Source organism: Sminthopsis crassicaudata, chromosome 1 (genome assembly GCF_048593235.1).
Source record: "Sminthopsis crassicaudata isolate SCR6 chromosome 1, ASM4859323v1, whole genome shotgun sequence".
Taxonomy (NCBI): domain Eukaryota; kingdom Metazoa; phylum Chordata; class Mammalia; order Dasyuromorphia; family Dasyuridae; genus Sminthopsis; species Sminthopsis crassicaudata.
This window is the reverse complement of record NC_133617.1, coordinates 175,305,889-175,324,462: the sequence shown is the minus strand read 5'-3', so window position 1 is coordinate 175,324,462 and position 18,574 is coordinate 175,305,889. Positions and strand designations below refer to the sequence as shown.

The window sequence follows — 18,574 nt, the reverse complement described above, 5'->3', positions numbered from 1 at the left end:
AGCCAGAATCAAACTATAGCTAAATTCCACCATGAAGCCAAAGGGTTCAATAGTGTTCTCAGAACTGTTAGTTTATATATACTGAATTGTTGCCAGAAAAGTTCACTTTTATTCATTTCCTAGCCTGATGGTTTTTTTTCCCTTTTCTGTAAATTTAAATCTGATGCATTCAGCTTCTCTTTCCCTCCAGGATTTCTTCAGCTGCCCACTCATATCTTTATAATCCCCCAAGTTTGGAGTATTAAAAATAGAGTATCATGGGTAGAGCCAATATGGAAGAAACAGGGACTCCCCTGAGCTTTTCCCCAATCTTCCTCAAAAATCTTTAAATGATGCTCTAAGATATATCCTAGAGTGGCAGAACCCACAAAATGATGGGATGAAACATTTTTCCAGTCCAAGACAAATTAAAAGTTTGGCAGGAAAGGTGTGTTGCACCAGGGCAAGAGTGGAGTAACAGTTTGGTGCAGGCCCTAACAAACGATGAGCAGGCCTTGAGAGTGAATGAATTGGCACCTGCTTCTGGAGCTCTCAGCCCCACAGACCATAAGGGGGTCAAATAGGAAATTACAACGGTCTCTTTGCTAACATTGGGGACATCACTCTGTTTCTCTGCCCATATACTACTAGCACAGCAGAGAAATGGAGCAGGGACCCTCAGCACAATTCCAGGGAAGAAAAGAAAGGTTGTGGTCACTCACAGACCAGAGCAAAGTCCAAGAGAGTAGTAAACACACTTTCCTTAGATCATATCCCCTTGGAAAAAACTGAAAATATGCAAGTCTCTAGAAGTATTTCTCAAAACAGCTACACTGTACCCATGAAACTTGGGACAGTATACCTTCTACCCTGGAAGCAGAGCCCCACTTTAGCAAAGAGATCAAAATGACCAAAAATATGAACAGCCAGTTTTCAGATGAAGTAATAAGCTATCTATAGCCAAATGATAAAAACCTCTCACTCACTATTGATTGTAGAAATGCATATCAAAACAATATTGAGGTACTACTACCTCATACTTTTTAGATTGACTAATAGGACAGAAAAGAAGAATGATAAATGTTAGACGGGATATAGAAAAACTGAGACACAAATGCATTGTCTATTGACACTAATAATTATGTAGAGTAGTTTCTGGTGGCAAAGAATTGAAAATTGAGGGGATGTCCATTAGCAGGAGAATGGCTAAATGATATGTAGCATATGATTATGATGGAATACTATTGTGATATAAGAAATGAGGAGCTAAAAGCTCTCTGAAAAACTTGGAGAAATTTACATGAACTGATACAAAGTGAAATGAGTAAAAAACCAAGAGAACATTGTACACAGTAATGACAATATTGTAAGATGATCAATTATGAATTATTTATCTATTCTAAGCAATACAGTGATCCAAGAAAACTACAAAGGATTTATAATCTATTCATCCCCAGAGAAAGAACCAATGGAGTCTGAGGATGGATCAAAGCATACTTTTTTACTTTCTTTATTTTGGTCTATGTTTTCTTTTACAACATAACTAATATGGAAATGTGTTTTGTATGATTACAAAAGTACAACCTATATTAACTTGCTTGCCTTCTTAATAAGGGGAGGGAGGAGGAAAGGAGAGAATTAGAAACTCAATTTTAAAAACATATGTTGAAAATTGTTTTTACATGTAATTGGGAGAAAATAAAATATTATTTTTTAATTGAGGAAAAAACAGAGCATAATATATCATATAGATTAGAGACAGCTACTATTATACTGGTATTGATGTCAGGTCAACTTAGTTTCCAGTCCTGTCTCTGATATGTATATATACATACATATATATATATATATATATATATATATATATATATATATATATATATATATATATATATATATATATATATATATATATGTATATATATATATATGTATGTATATGTATATATATATATATGTATGTATATATGTATATGTATATTGCCTATGTGACCCTAGGCAAGTCACTTATCATCCTCAGTCAAAATGCTAAGGCTATAAGTTACGCATACTACTTGCTGGGTATCAAGATAAAGAACATATCTACTTCTTTTTCCCCAACAAAATTATCTATACATAATATAATGGGCATTCAGAAATCTTTATAGGGGGAAAGCCTTTGAAACCTAATAATGAAATCTAGGAATTTTAATTCTGGGCAAAGAATGTTACTTTTTCCCTATCCTAAAAGGAAGATTCTTGCTGGCTATTATCATACCTTGAGAAAAAGGATAATGAAGATTTAACTCTCTTCCCTTCCTTTCCTTCCTCTGGTGCCTATGATTGAAGGGGTCTTCATGGACAATTTTTTTCTCTTTTTAAAATAATCTCTATTTTTTATTTTTCTCTACCATAAATTATATACGCTGAATTGTTGCCAAAAAGTTTTCTTTTATCCATTTTATGCCCACTCATATCTTTACAATGAACACACTGATCTCTCCCTAAATTGTTATTATTAAAATAGCAAGACATCATGGGATAGGATAGCATAGTGGCGTATTGTAAACATTTATCCATATAATGCTTTGTGACATATCTATCTGTTAATTGAATACAAAGGGATTATAGTGGTAGAAGTCAGTGGATAAAATTTCAATACACAGTCTTGTTTAATACTGAAATTGATGTTTTTCCTCTTAGCTGGGGTCTGAGCTGAATAAGAGAAAAAAACTTAAGTTTTTCTTTCCATAAATAATTCTTCTATACTACTAAATAACAGACAGAGAAAGCATTTGATTTGGGAGTGTTCATTTCTAAGGTATTGAGTCTCAATAAAGAGATGACTCAGATAGCATTGAATAACAATTATCTGATCTCTAGGATACAAGGTAAAATGGAGGCATGAACCAAGAAAAAGTCATGTGTCTTGGGATGTCAAATGAGACAAGAAAGGTCCAGTTTTGGAAGAGTGCTAAAACCTTCTGGGGACAGATCAAATTCTAGAGGTGAGAAGAAACAGAACTTTTAGTGTCTCTCATAATGCCAAACCCTACTTAATAGTGCCATCTATTGATACACACATGTTCACATAAAACTCTTTTTACTAGGATTCACCCCACCTCCAACAGTTACATAAATAATTGAGCATAAAAATATGGGATAATATGGCTAGTAGAAAGAACACTCACCAGTCTCTAATCTAGTTGTAGCTTTTTTTTTTTTTTTACACTTGGTGACACCTGTCAGAAGTCATTTAATTTCTCTGAACTTCATTTTCCTTATTTGTAAAATGGAAATAATTATATTTGTACAACTCATTTCAAAAAGTTTTTAGTGTTGAAAGCAATCTCTGATACCAGAGCCCAATGCTTTCATTCTATAGATAAGGAAACTGAGACTTATAGAGTTTAAATGCTTTATTTAATGGAATTTAGGCACTACATTCTGGATTTGAACCTAAATTTGAACTAGAACTAGAGCTGTTATAAGAAAATGGTTTTGAAGACCTTAAAACACAGCATATATGAGATAATGTTACTAACTTAACTACTTTTCTAATTAGAAGAGAATTCTTGATTTTTAATGAGTTGCTTGGGAAAAAAGAACCAATGCAGCACAACATTGCTGCATCTTTGACAAGTGCTTTAATAACCTTAGTCTGACACTCAGAGAGTGATTTGGCTCAAAAATTACTGATATCATTTATGATGATGCTGTGTTTCTAGAGAGGAGACACTCTGATGATGTGCTGTTAGACCAACTGACACCATCCTAAGGACTAAAATACTGATCTTGAAAAAAAAAAAAAAGTAAAACACAAACACCCAGTGAAATAGTATTGAATGTAAGCTAATGACACTTGGAGCTGAAGAAGAGAGGGGCAAAATGCACAAATAAACCTCCCTACCTTCTTTGCAAAGGCTGAGGGTAGTGGGGCTGTAGTGGTGTATGAATACGGAACAGTGAACATATTATCTATTTTCAGTCAGCTTATTTATTGATTAGATTAGCTTTGCTCCTTCTCTGCCCAGTTCTTATTTATTCTTTGTAGCAAGAGACTACTCCCTGCATAAAGGTAGAAATGAAGGCAATATTTTTAAAAATGCTTTAAATGTAAACAAAAAAACAAACAAAAATAAAATACAAATGTTTGTTGAATGGGATGTACACAGCATTATGCCCTGGCAGTTACCTGCCAGTTTGCTTCTAACTTTCCATTATAGTATCCTTTAAATTGTGCCTTGGAAACTACTACAATGCCCCAGTAAATGGTCTGAAGGCTTTTGGGGGTAGGGAAGGGAATCTTGTCTTTAACTTTCACTGGTTTCTTTTTTCTAAGAATTGCTCTTTGGTTCACACATTTGGTATGGAGGCCTTGAATGGATGAGACTGGGTAGATGTGGAGATGCCCCACTTTATACTTCTATTTAAAAATTCCATTATGTTCTGTTGAAAAGTCCTTAAAAAGTTATTTTCTAGTACTGCTGAGATTTTTATCTAACTACAAATTTTTTTTTATATGACTACAAAAGCTCTTTAACACAAAGTACTTTCGTACTTTGTATCTTCAGTTCATTTCAGAATATGGATCTCGGAATCAGTCCAGTCAAACCCTCAGCTCTTGTAAAAACCAAATAGGTCTGGCAGCTATTCAGAAAATTATAATGACAAGACACTTGCACATGTATCAACAACCATCCATGGTTAGATTTTCTACATGCATTCTCGTGAAACTTTGTTATGAAGAAAAGTTTTTACCTTTGTTGCTGTCCTTAACCTCTTCTTTTTAACATGACACAGCTTGCCTTATCTCTCTTCTCTTAATTGGACTTTCCATACCACTGTTATGTGGAGAACTATTCTTTTTTTTCTTCTTTAGAGGACCCCCAGTGCTATTTTAGGACAGCAGCATATGGCATCATAAAACATGACGAAAAAGGTTACATGGCTAAAGTTAGAGAATACAGATGCTTTGCTTTCCTTGCTGAAATGTAAATGAAAGTAAATGAAAAAAAAAAAAAAAAAAAAAAAAGGAAACTTGCTTTATCCTATACACTGGCAACTCCTTGTCCTATTCATCTTTAAGGATACTAGCAAATATAAACTACAAATACTCATTTAGTTAACTTGAGGACTGGGAGTATGTCTGGGGATAAAATAAAAAATATTCAACTTGGTACTTAAGACCCTTCTATAATCGGCTCCAAACTACTTTACAGTCTTATCTCCCATTAGTTGCCTTTTTTCATTTGACATTCTAGGTAAGTTGGATGACCAACTGTTTATCGATATCAACATTCCATATCCTGCTTATGTGTATTTATTTAAGCCTTTATATATAAAAAGAATTTATTTTCTTGTTTTGAAAAAAATGATAAACTTCAGAAACTTTATCTTCCTTCAAGGTCCAGTTTTGGAGCTACCTCTTTCATGAAATTTCCATTAATCCTTCCAGTTGTTAATACTCTCTTTCAAATAACCTCATGCCTATTTATTTTTGTACATGTAATCTCCCTCTTTCTTCACCAAAGAATGTAAGATCCTTGAGGGGAAGGACTATCTTGCTTTAGCTTCTGTTTCCTAAGCTTTCTAGAGGGGTACCTTTTGTACAATGAGTCATTAAGAAATTTTGATTTAAATTGAATTGATCAACAGATTGTGAGATTTTTCATGACTACATAACAAAAATCTGTAGTAATTGGCAGTAAAATTGGATACAGAATAACATTGAATGCCTGCATAGGATTGGTTGTGGGAGAAAGCTAATAAAATGATGTAACTTGAGCAAAAATTCAGGCTGGCCATTTTGCTAAGTATAAAATATAGCTATAAATTCCACATTACAAGGGAGTGTGATCATTTCTTGAATTCAAGCTGTGTGTGGGCAATTGTGGGTAGACTGAAATGGAGAAACTATTAATGGGTATTGCAGCTATATAAAAAGTATAACATCTCCAAATCTTACCTTCAAGAAAAGGTAGTATTCACTCACTAAGGAAAAACATAATAAGCTATGAAAGGCAATATGAAATACAAGAACATGTCAGAAAATCCATGAGAATTCTAATGTCAGTTAAATAATGCTGGGTAAGTTATTCTTCGAGCACCTCTCCAGCTTTACTTTCATCATTTGTAAAATATGTATTATTGTAATTGGACTGTTTTCCTCCTAGGGTTATTGTGGGGGAAGACCATTGTCAATTTTAAAGTACCACCCAAAAATGAAAATAGAGAACCAACTAAACTATATATTTGGGGTTCTACTAGTCTTGAGTTTATTTTGTTTCAATCAAGCTATCATCTAATCTTATATCTGTAAGGGTGATCTTAGGTCTTATTTTTGCTAAGAAGGAACAGTAATTTTGGGCTTGATCTTTGCCACTAAGAAGGAATAGTGTGTTAAAGTAGGCATTTTGGGAACATTGAGGGGAAATGAACACTCCATAATAGAATTTGTGGTTGAGAAAGAGAAGAAAACCAGATATTGTCAAATTTGTAGTCTGTTTTCAGAGAGCAAATTTCAATGGGTTCCAAGAAAAGATAAAGTAGAATGCTAAGGACTGAAATCTTTTAAGAAATCTGCCCAGGAGCAGTAAGACATGCTAAACAATGACATTCTTTTTTTATGGATCCACTATTTATTAATACTGTCACAAACAATAAAACATAAAGTAAATAATTATTAACAATGGATCAAAAATTAAACAATTACAGCCAAAATTACTTTTAACTGTTATTATTACCATTGACATCTCAGTTCTGCAAATACAGTTGCAATACTCAGTTCTATTAACAGGAGTCTGTCAAGAATTCTCTTTGAAATGTTTAAAAGAATGACATTCTGGGGAAACAAAAATAGATAGTTCTGATGAAGGAGAAAAAAATACCAATATGAATACACAGGAAATTAAGTAAATAATGTAGATGTTAGAAAGGGCATACATAAATTGATGGAAGCAAGGACAAATAGAGGATTTAATTTAATTCAAGAAACCTTTATAAAGTGCTAGTATGTGCATGGCACTAGAGATGCAAAAAAGCAAAATGAGATTGTTATTGTTATTAAGGAGCTTATATTCATCTGGAAGCATATAAGACATAACACAGGTGAGGAAATACAAAGTATACTCAAAGCAAAGTGAATATGGTGTATGCTTAAGATATGGGGATTACCTATGCAAAAGGTGGAGATGGGATGGAATTTCAAGATGGTGTATATGAGGGAGGAATAGCTAGCAAGCAAATTGAGCTGGAATGGAGAACATGAAGGACATTTGAAATTGAATGACTAGAACACAAAAGTACAATATAACCTATAAGAATAATATAGAAATATAACATAATCTGGAAGAATATAATGGGAAACAATGAAATGCAAAATAAGCTGAGGTTGGTGAAGAATGTTAAGGACAGCAAAGCATTTTTTCCTTAATGAGAAAATAGTGATGGAGCCAAGATGGAGGAGTAAAGTCGGGAAGCTGCTTGAGTGTTCCCAATTTCCCTCAAAAACCACATGAAACCAAGCTTCTAAACAGAGTCTGATGGGATAAAACCACTCTCCAGCTCAAGGTAGACTGAAAAACTTCAAAAAAATCTCACTGGAGTGAAAAGTGTATCCATTCAGTCCAGCTCAGATAGGTTCTGGGAAAGCTCTTGAGAGTGTCTTAATCACAGCCAACCAGCAACTAAGACCATCAGCTCTGGTTCAATAGAGGAGCAAATCAGTGGGGCAGTTTCCAGTCCTGGCTCAGAATTCAAACTTTGGGAAATCAAGCTGTTTCATGAAAAGAACAGGCAAAGCTACCCCTGCAAACACAAGGGACCCCCCTGTGCTCAAAGTCAAGGCTCAGAGCTACACAGGAAGCTTGGGAGAGTATCCCCTTTAGAAGCAGAGTTCAAATGTAAAAGTAAGAAGAGGAAATACTAAAAGAAAAGAAAAGAAAATGAGCAAAAACCAGAAAATAACCTGGACCATAGAAAACTACTACAGTGACAAGGCAGACCAAAGCACAAATTCAGATGAGGACAGAATGTCCTCAGAGGAAATCTCAAAGAATGATATGAATTCATACCAAGCCCAAAAAGCCTTCTTGGAAGTGCTCATATAAGACTTTAAAAGGCAAATAAGAGAGGTAGAAGAAAAAATAAGAAAGGAAATGAGAGAATAAACAGCTTGGAGTAAAATTGTCTGAAGAAAACCACTTCTTAAACAATAGAATTAACCAAATGGAAAAAGTAATACAAAATCTAACTTAAGAAAATCACACATTAAAAATAAAAACAGCGCAAATGGAAGCTAATAATTTTGCAAGGCAGCAAGAATCAGTCAAACAAACTAAAAACAATGAAACAATGGAAGAAAATGTGAAATGCCCCATTGGAAAAACAGCCAACCTGGAAAATAGATCTAGAAGACACAATTTAAAAATTATTGGCCTATTTGAAGGCCATGACCAAAAATAGGAGCCTGGATAGCATTCTACAATAGATCATTTAGAAAAATTGCCCCAATATTCTAGAAACAGAGGGGGAAACTGATTGAAAGAATACATTGATCACCTTTGGAAAGAGATTCCACAAGGAAAACCTCAAGAAACATTGTTTCCAAACATTATCTAAATTATCATGGAAAAAATACAGCAAGTTGCCAGATAAAACAAATTCAAATATCAAGGAGCAATAGTCAGGATTACCCAGATCTGGCAGCTTCTACAATAAAGAATTGTAGGGCCTGGAATACCATATCTCAAAAAGCAAAGGCCTACAATCAATAAATAACTACCCAAGTGAGATAGCATTATCTTTCAGGTAAGACAATGGAGCTTCAATGAAGTAAGAAATTTTCAATCATTTCTATTGAAAAAACCAGAACTAAACAGAAAATTTAATCTACAAACACATGACTCAAGAGAAGCATAGAAAGGTAAATAGGAGGAAATATATGTATATTATTTAAAGGTTAAACTGTTTACATTCCTAGATGGGAAAACCATATATGTAACTCTTGAGAACTGTATCTGTCACTGGGGCAGATAGAGGGGGACATAACATGGACTGAAGGTGTGATTATGAATGAACTCTGTGATGACATGGAAGAAATCAAAGACATTAAGAAAAAGGTCTGCATTGGAAAAAAGAGGAAAGGGAAGATATAATGGGAAAATTAGTTCACATGAAGAGGTGCAAAAGGCCTATTACAATAGAGGAAAATAAGGGAGAGGAATAAGCATTATCTGAAGCTGGATCTCATCAAGTATAGTTTTAAGGGGAAATAATCATTCAGGTGGGTATATAAATTTATCTAACCCTATTAAAAAGTAGGAAGAGAAAAAGGAAAACAAAAGGGAGGAACAGATAGAAGGGAGGGCAGAAAAATTAGGAAAAATGAGGGGTGATAAGAGATAAGGTAATGAATAAAAAAACACTAGTAAGAGAAGGGGGAGAAGTGATAGGAGATAAAATAATGGATGGGGTTGGTAAAACACACACACATACACACACACATACACAGACACACACACACACACCACACAAGACTAAGGACAGAGAGGAAAGAGAAAAAAAAAGTATATACAGGGGAGATAATAGGATGGAGGAAAATACAGAGCTGGTAATCATAATTGTGAGTGTGAATGGGTTGAACTCTCCCACAAAATGGAAGTGAATAGCAGAGTGGATTAAAAAACAGAATCCTACAATATGTTGTTTACAAGAAACACATTTGACACAAAGAGACACATACAGAGTAAAGGCAAAAGGCTAAAAGAGTGTTTATTATGTTTCATCTGGAGTAAAAAAATAGGGGTGGCAATTCTGAACTCAGATAAAGCAAAAGTAAAAATGTATCTTATTAAAAGAGATAAGGAAGGAAAGTATATCTTGATAAAGGGTACTGTAAATAATGAAGTAGTAATGATATTGAATGTGTATGCACCAAGTGGTAGAACAGGCAAATTCTTGTAGAATTTTTTTGGAGAGGATGTTAAGCCTATTACAAGAATATACAGCAAAACAATTCTCATGGGAGACCTCAAACTTCCCCTCTCAGAATCAAACAAATCTAACTACAAAATAAGCAAGAAAGAAACTAGGGAGATTGATAGGATGCTAGAAAATCTAGACATGATAGACCTCTGGAGAAAATTGAATAGGGACAGAAAGGAATACATATTTTTTTCCCACAGTACGTAGCACCTACACAAAAATTGACCATGTATTAGGGCAGAAAAACCTCATAACTAAATGCAGAAAGTCAGAACTAGTAAATGTTTCCTTTTCAGACCACAATGAAATAAAATTATATTTAATAAAGAGCCAGGGAAAGGTAGACTAAAAAACCAATTGGAAATTAAATAATCTAATTCTAAAGAATGAATGGATCAAACAAAAAATCACAGAAACAATCCATAATTTCATTCAAGAGAATGATAATAATGAGACAACATACCAAAACTTATGGGATGTAGACAAAGAAGTTATTAGGGGAAATTTTATATCTCTAAATACCTACATGAATACATTTGAGAAAGAGGAAATAAAATGAATTGGGCAAGTAACTAAAAAAAGCGAGAAAAAGAACAAATTAAAAACTCCCAATTAAATACAAAATTAGAAGTTCTAAAACTCAAAGAAAAGATTAGTAAACTTGAAGCTAAGAAATCTATTGAATTAATAAATAAAACTAAGAGTTGGTTTTATAAAAAACCAACAAAATAGGTAAATCATTAATGTGATCAGAAAAAGGGGAAGAAAAAGCAAATCATCAGCATAAAAAATGAAAAAGGTGAACTTACCACCAATGAAATGGTAATTAAAGAAAGAATTAGGAGCTATTTTGTCCAACTCTATTACAGCAAGTCTGACAATCTAACTGAGATGGATGAGTATTTATATAAAAATATAAATTATCCAGGTTATCAGAAAAGGAAATAAATGACTTAAATATTCCCATTTTCGAAAAAGAAATTGAACAAATCATTAATGTACTTCCTAAGAAAATATTTCCAGCACCAGATAGATTGACCAGTGAATTCTACCCAACATTTAAGGAACAATTAATTCCAATACTATGTAAACTATTTAGATAAATAGGTAAAGAAGGAGTACTGCCAAAATGACACAAATATAGCACTGATATCTAAAGCAGGAAGAGCCAAAACAGAGAAAGAAAATTACAGACTAATCTCCCTAATGAATATTGTTGCAAAAACTTTAAATAAAATATTAGCAAAGAGATTATAGCAATTTATCAGCAGGATATTACACTATGACCAAGTGGAATTTATACCAGGAATGCAGGGCTGGTTCAATATCACAAAAACTATTGCCATAATTAACCATATCAATAACAGAAATAATACGATAATCTCAATAGATGTAGTTAAAAGCATCCATTCCTACTAAAAGCACTCGAGAGCATAGGGATAAAGGAAGCTTTCCTTAAAATAATAAGTAGTATCTATCTAAAACTTTAAAAAAGCACTATTTGTAATAGAAAGAAGCTGGACACATTCCCAATAAGATTAGGGGTGAAACAAGGATGCACATTATCACCACTATTTTTCTTTTTGTTTGTTTGTTTGTTTGTTTTTTAATTTATTTTTTAAAATTTTATAGTTATAAAATGTTTTTGACAGTATATATGCATGAGTAATTTTTTTTTTCATAACATTATCCCTTGTATTCATTTTTCCAAATTTTCCCCTTCCTCCCTCTACTCCTCCCTCCCCTAAATGACAGGCAATCCCATACATTTTACATGTGTTACAGTATAACCTAGATACAATATATGTGTATCACCACTATTTTTCAACATTTTAGTAGAAATGTTGGTTTTAGCAATAAGAAAAAGAAATTAAGGAATTAGAATAGTCAAGAAGGAAATAAAACTATCATTCTTTGCAGATGATATGATGATATGCTTAAAGAATCCTAGAAACTCATGCAAAAACCTACTGGAAACAATTCACAGTTTTAGCAAAGTTGGAGGATATAAAATAAACCCACACAAATCATCAGCTTTTTTATATATTATTGACAAAGACCATCAGCAAGAGGTAGAAAGGGGAATTCCATTTAAAATTACTGTGGACAAAATAAAATACTTGGGGGTCTACCTGCTAAGACAAACCCAAGAACTACATGAAAACACAATTACAAAACATTTCTCACACAAATTAAGTGAGATCTAAACATATGGGAAAATATCAATTGTTCATGGGGAGGCAGAGCTAATATAATCAATATTATCTTTGCCTAAATTGTTCTACTTGTTCAGTGTCATACCAAACTAACTGCCAAAACATTATTTTATAGAACTAAAAAAATAATAACAAAAGGCATCTGGAAAAACAACAGTTCAAGAATATCAAAGGAATTAGTTAAAAAAATATACAATGGATGGTGGCTTAGCAGTACCAAACCACAAACTATATTATAAAGCACCAGTCATCAAAACCATTTGGTATAGGCCTTGATTAATATGTCTTGTATAACTAACCTAGTCTGCTGATTCACCACTCTATTTCTTAACCAATACCAAATGGTTTTGATGACTGGTGCTTTATAATATAGTTTGTGGTTTGGTACTGCTAAGCCACCATCCATTGTATATTTTTTTAACTAATTCCTTTGATATTCTTGAACTGTTGTTTTTCCAGATGCCTAGTATTTTATAAACCTCCAAACTCCAGCTTCTGAAATAAGAACTCAGTATTTGACAAAAATTTCTGGGAAAACTGTAAAATATTATGTCAGAAATTCAGCATAGACCTACATCTCATATCCCATATCAAAATAAGGTCAAAATGGATACATGATTTGGTCATAAAGAATGATTAACCTATCAGAACCTTGGAGAAGGGAGGGATTTATGACCAAAGAAGAACTAGAGAACATTGCGAAAGGTAAAATGGACAATTGATTACATTAAATTAAAAAGGATTTGCACAAGCAAAACCAACAGAAACCAGATTAAAAGGGAAGTACAAAGCTGGAAAAAATCTTTACAGCCAGTGTTTCTGATAAAGGCCTCATTTCTAAAATATATAAAGAACAGTGTCAGATTTATAAGAATACAAGTCATTCCCCAATTGATAAATGGTCAATGGATTTGAATAGACAATGTTCAGATGATGAAATTAAATCCATCTATTGTTATATGAAAAAAATGCTCTAAATCACTATTGATCAGAGAAATGCAAATTAAAACATCTCTAAGATATCACCTCAAACCTCTCAAATTGGCTAAGATGATCAGAAAAAAGGGAAAAAAAAATAAAAACAAATCACCAGCATCAAAAATGAAAAAAGGTGAACTTACCACCAATGAAAAGGCAATTAAAGCAGCTGTTAGGAGCTATTTTGCCCAACTCTATCACAGCATGATAAATGTTGGAGGGGATACAGTGAAACTGGGATACTAATGCATTGTTGGTGGAGTTGTGAAATGATCCAACCATTCTGGAGAGCAATCTGGAATTATGCCCCAAAAGTTATCAAACTGTGCATATCCTTTAACCCAGCAGTGCCATTACTGAATCTGTATCCCAAGGAAATCATTAAGGAGGGAAAAAGACCCACATGTGCAAAAAATGTTTGTAGCAATTCTTTTTGTGGTAGCAAAAAAAATTGAAAAAAATTAGTAGATGCCCATCAATTGGGGAATTGCTGAACAAGCTGTGGTGTATGAAGGTTATGGAATAATATTTTCCTATAAAAATGATGAACAAGCTGACTTTAGAAAGACCTGGAAAGATTTACATGAAATGATGCTGAGAAAAACAAGCAAAACTAGGAATACATTATACACAATATCAGCAAGAATGTGCGATGATCAACTATGAAAGACTTAGTTCTTCTAGGTGGTTCAGTGATCCAAAGCAATCCCAAAAGACTTTGGATCAGAATGCAAACCAAAAAAGAACTAAGGAGACTGAATATAAAGGGTGGAACTTTGGAGAAGTATATTTGAAAGAAGTATGTGCTTTCTAATATATTTAATAGGCCAGTGATCTGCTTCAAGGTTACAATCAAACCTTGGTTTTTTATCAGCTTAACTATACCTTCTACACACTTCCCTTGGGGTGAGAAAACCATTATCTCCTCAATTCCACTGAGTTAATACCTTTTTTCAAGTATATTTCTCCAAAGTTCTGCCCTCTACAGTAAATCAATAAATGCTTTGTTCACTTCTTTTTTTTTTTATGTCTCCCATGATTTTCCCTTTTGCACTGATTTTTTTCTCCTGATATGACTCATAAAGAATGTGTGTTAAAAATAAATTTAAAAAAGAAATAACAGATAAAAGGCCCTAAAAATTGAAAAAATGGCTAAAAATTACAGCAATGGGGGAATTCTGGCAATTTTTTGTATTGTAAAAATATAATATGAGTCAATGATATAATGTGTCTATCAAAAATATAAATTTCATCTTTGATTGGATTCCTCAAAAAGAAGCATTCAGAAAAAGGGAAGTGATAATTCAGCTATGTTCTGATCCCAACAAATCTGGAATGTTATCTTCCATCTGGACTATTTTAATTGGACTTGAGGGGAATTCTGATTGACTTACTTACTTCATATTTTAAATATTTTGTAGAAGAATGAATAACTTTATTGATACCAGTAACGACAACTAACATTAATGGATAGCAGTCATAGATATTAGCTTAAAATATTGAAGAATTTCCAAAACATTAGACATATTTGAAAATGTGATGTTTTGCCTTTAAGGTATTCTATCACTAGATATATTTAAAGAGGATCTATTTGATCATATATAGTAGAGTGGAATGAAAAGGACATCCAATTTCTCATTAGGCTCTTCTACGTATCTTTGTGAGCTTCAGAAAATCACTTAAAATTATAGATCTTAGTTGCTTATTCTGGAAATGAAAGGTGATATATTTCAGAGTGAGTGGGTGAAGAAGATATTCTTTTGAGATCTATTCCATTCTAAGCTTTATGCAATCCTATAATGTTGTGAACACAATCATGTTTCATGAATGGCATGGAATTAATGACCTATACATTTCTTTCTAACTTAGAGATTCTATATTTTTATGACAATCTACTTGGATTTATTTGATTTAGAATTAACCAGAATTTCTAATAAAAAATAGAAAAAAAAGAGAAAATGGTGAAAGATTAAAGAAAGAATATGAACTGGTACCCAAGGTGAACAGACTATAATAAAAGTTAGTGGAGACCAAGACAAAACTGCTTAAACCTTATTTTGTTACTCTTTTCTCTCTCAAGGAGAATGGTATTATATTAGAAAATGTAAAACAAAATAGTTGTGAGGATGTTTAAAGTCAAGAAGTCAGGAGAGATAGTATAAGAACACCTGTCCTAGTAAAATTCAAATCACTGGGTCCAAGAATAGTCCAGTAAATGAATAAGTAGATATTGCTGAGCCACTGTTAATAATATTTAAAAGTTAGAGAGTAGGTAAGATGTTTTTAGCACAAGAGAAATACAAATGGTGTTGTGATTAAAAAAAGACAGTACTTATAATATTACTCTCTAATGTATTTGTAAGTTCATAGTGTGTATGCTAATATTTTTTAGACATTAGAATCAATCAATGTTTTAAAATAATGCTTCCTAAGTCAATTGTGAGTTCCATAGGATATTTAACAAAAAACTTGGGAGTATTACTCATCAAATAGTCTATCCTTGAAAGGCTAGTCATTATATTAAAAAATGCCTTTAATGTAGATCACAATATTGTCTTTAATGGAAATGATTTTTTACTCTATGTATGAGGACATTAAATTTTAGACAAATGTTTGTACTTTAAACTTTCTTACAGATTTAGTCAATGTATCTGCAGTAAGACATTTTTTTTCCAACTGTGTATGTTTGTAAAATAGGTCTGTGCTATTTTCTTGGGAATAAATACTGGGAACTTTCAAGTAAACCAAGGGAACCTGTATCTTATGCGTCATCATATAAGGTGAAAGCTTGCCAGAGTCAGGAAAGAAATTAGCTACTGCAGCAGAAGTTTTTTCTACCAAGTAAAATGTGAAGTATTGGTTGCTCAAAGAGGAAAAGAACTATGCTTTGTGAATTTATCTTGAGATACAGCATCCTAAAGCATAGAGCACACTGGAATTTGAATCAGGAAGATCTGGAATTGAATCAGTTCTGACATCTATGGGTTGTGTGATTATGATTAAATTATGTTAACCTCTCTGAAATTTGTTCTACCTACCTGGAAAATGGGTATAGTACTTTGCTCACAGTTGTTCTGAAGGTCAAAAGAGATAATGTACACAAAATGTTTTGCAAATCACAAAATGCTACATTAATGTCAGCTATTATGAATTTACTGTCAAAAAATAAGCAAAAATATGGGTGGCCCAGAAGGAAAAAAATCCATATTACATGAGGATGCCAAAATGTTAAAATCTGAATTAATAAATAAGTCTGATATTGGTAAATAATAACCCCAAAGATCCAACACCTGGTATGTATTACATGCTTAACAAAAAATTGCTTATTGATTATGTTCAGATTGGCGATATCAAGAGAAATGGATAAATTGATCTGAATTACAGAAAAATTTGAATTGTAAAGCCTAATCAATTAATTTTTGGTTGCTATTGGATGAAGGAGCTAGGTAGATAGTTCAGTGGATTATAATGTTGGGGCTAGAGTTTGGAAAATATGAGTTCAAATGTGGCCTCAGACACTCAGTAAGTCACTTAATCTCTGTTTGCTTTAATCTACTGGAGAAAGAAATGACAAACCTCTCTGGCAACTTTGCCAAGAAAACCTCAAATGAGGTGATGAAGAGTTGGACACAACTGAAAAATGTCTGAACAACCACAAAAGCAAGAAAAGTCATTTTACTGATTTATAATAATACTTGGCTGTGGAATTGGTAAAAAGGTAGGGTTGTGTGTGTGTGTGTGTGTGTGTGTGTGTGTGTGTGTGTGTGTGAGAAATGCGAGGCTGTATATTTGAAATTTAAGGTAGTCCAGAAGACACTCATTATCTTCTTGCTCATACTAGTTTCTGTTTTCCATGTCAATTATATTTTGTTTTTGACTATTTTCCCAGGTTTGAGATCCCAATTCTCTTTTATCCAATATATCCATTAAGTTACTAAATTAAGTTTTTTTCTTTCATTAAATTCCTTCCCTCTGTAATCGAAAATGCATAAGTAAGTACCACTTCTAAAGTAAAGGTTAGGGGGGAAAAGTGTACATAAGCTAGGAACAGCTAGGTTCCTAGACATCATTAAGTCAAGGAGACCTGAGTTCAAATCCTTCCTAGCCATTTATTAACTATGTGCCTGGAGAAATCACTTAATCTCTGTATATATCAATTTCTTCATCTACAAAATGGGGATAATAATAATACCTATTTCACAAGATTGCTCTGAGAATCAATGAGGATAATGTTCTAAAACAATACAGTATATTTGGTCCAAAGTAGATGCTTCATAAATGTTTGTTCCCTTACCCTTCCCTCCTCTCAATTTTGGGCAAGTCTTTTAATCACTCATAAGCAGCTCTTAATATCATCAAGATAATTAAATCACACATCATTGTAGGGAGATAGTGGCTTAGTATGTAGAGATTACATCAGAGTTAAGAAGAGCTAGATTCAATCTTATTTCTGTCCTGTACTGAATTAGTGACCCTAAGTAAGTCATTTAACATCCTAGTGTCCCCAGAAAATTTACTAATACTCTAATTTTCAGAACACTTATAGATCTGTATTAAGATAGACATTTTTCTCGCTAGGAGTTTTCTAAGTTTCTCACTAAGGAGTCCCTTAAATACTTTATAATTAATATGGAAATAATTTACATTATTGAACATATATAACCTATATCAGATTGCTTACTGTTTTAAGGAGGGGGAGAGAAAAGAGGGAGACATATAAAATTTCAAACTCAAAGCTTTAAAAAAAATAACAATGAATGTTAAAAATTGTTTTTACATGGAATTCGGGGAAAATAAAATACTGTTTAAAATACTTAGTAATTATGCAAATTCAATATAATATCATATTGTATAAACATTCATATATTGTATACATGTGAGTCATACACATATATACATATACACAAAAATATATGTAATGAGTTCTGACTCTGGAAATTGTAAATGGAAACTCCAGGCTTGATGTGAGAAAATGACTTTCTAAAAATTGTTGTTCAGTCCTGTCTGATTCTCTATGACCCCATTTTTGGGGTTTTCTTGGCAAAGATAACTGGAATAGTTTGCCACTCACTTCTCTAGCTCATTTTACAGATGAAGACACTAAGGCAAAAAGAGTTAAGTAACTTACCCAGCTAGTCATACAGCTAGTAAGTATCTAAAGCTGGATTTGAACTCATGAAGATGAAAGTTCTTAGGTATCCTGATAATTAGAGATATGTCAAAATAGAACGGACTGCCTCAGGAGGTCTCCTTTTACAGGAGCTCTTTAAGCAGAAGTTGAATGATTACTTGTTAAATATGTCAATGGAGGGATTAATTTTTGTTTCCTGGTTGATTAGATAGTAGCTAATGTTCTATTTCAGAATTATGTGATTCTGAGTTGGAAGAGTCATCAAAGGTCATCTATCTCAAATCTTACTCCCCAAACAATCTAT

General features: G+C 32.9%; 1 protein-coding gene across 9 annotated transcripts in view; it reads right to left on the bottom strand.

Moving 5' to 3' along the window:
* Positions 1-18,574, bottom strand: part of PHACTR1 (phosphatase and actin regulator 1) — a 604,015-nt gene that overhangs the window by 290,507 nt on the left and 294,934 nt on the right. Inside the window, exon 1 of one of the 9 annotated variants that reach the window (XM_074271878.1) lies at positions 4,720-8,019. The exons of the other annotated variants lie outside the window; for them this stretch is intronic. The gene's annotated coding sequence lies outside the window, so the exon portion shown is untranslated. Of the gene's footprint in view, positions 1-4,719; positions 8,020-18,574 lie in introns of those variants that run through there. 9 annotated transcript variants of the gene reach the window in all.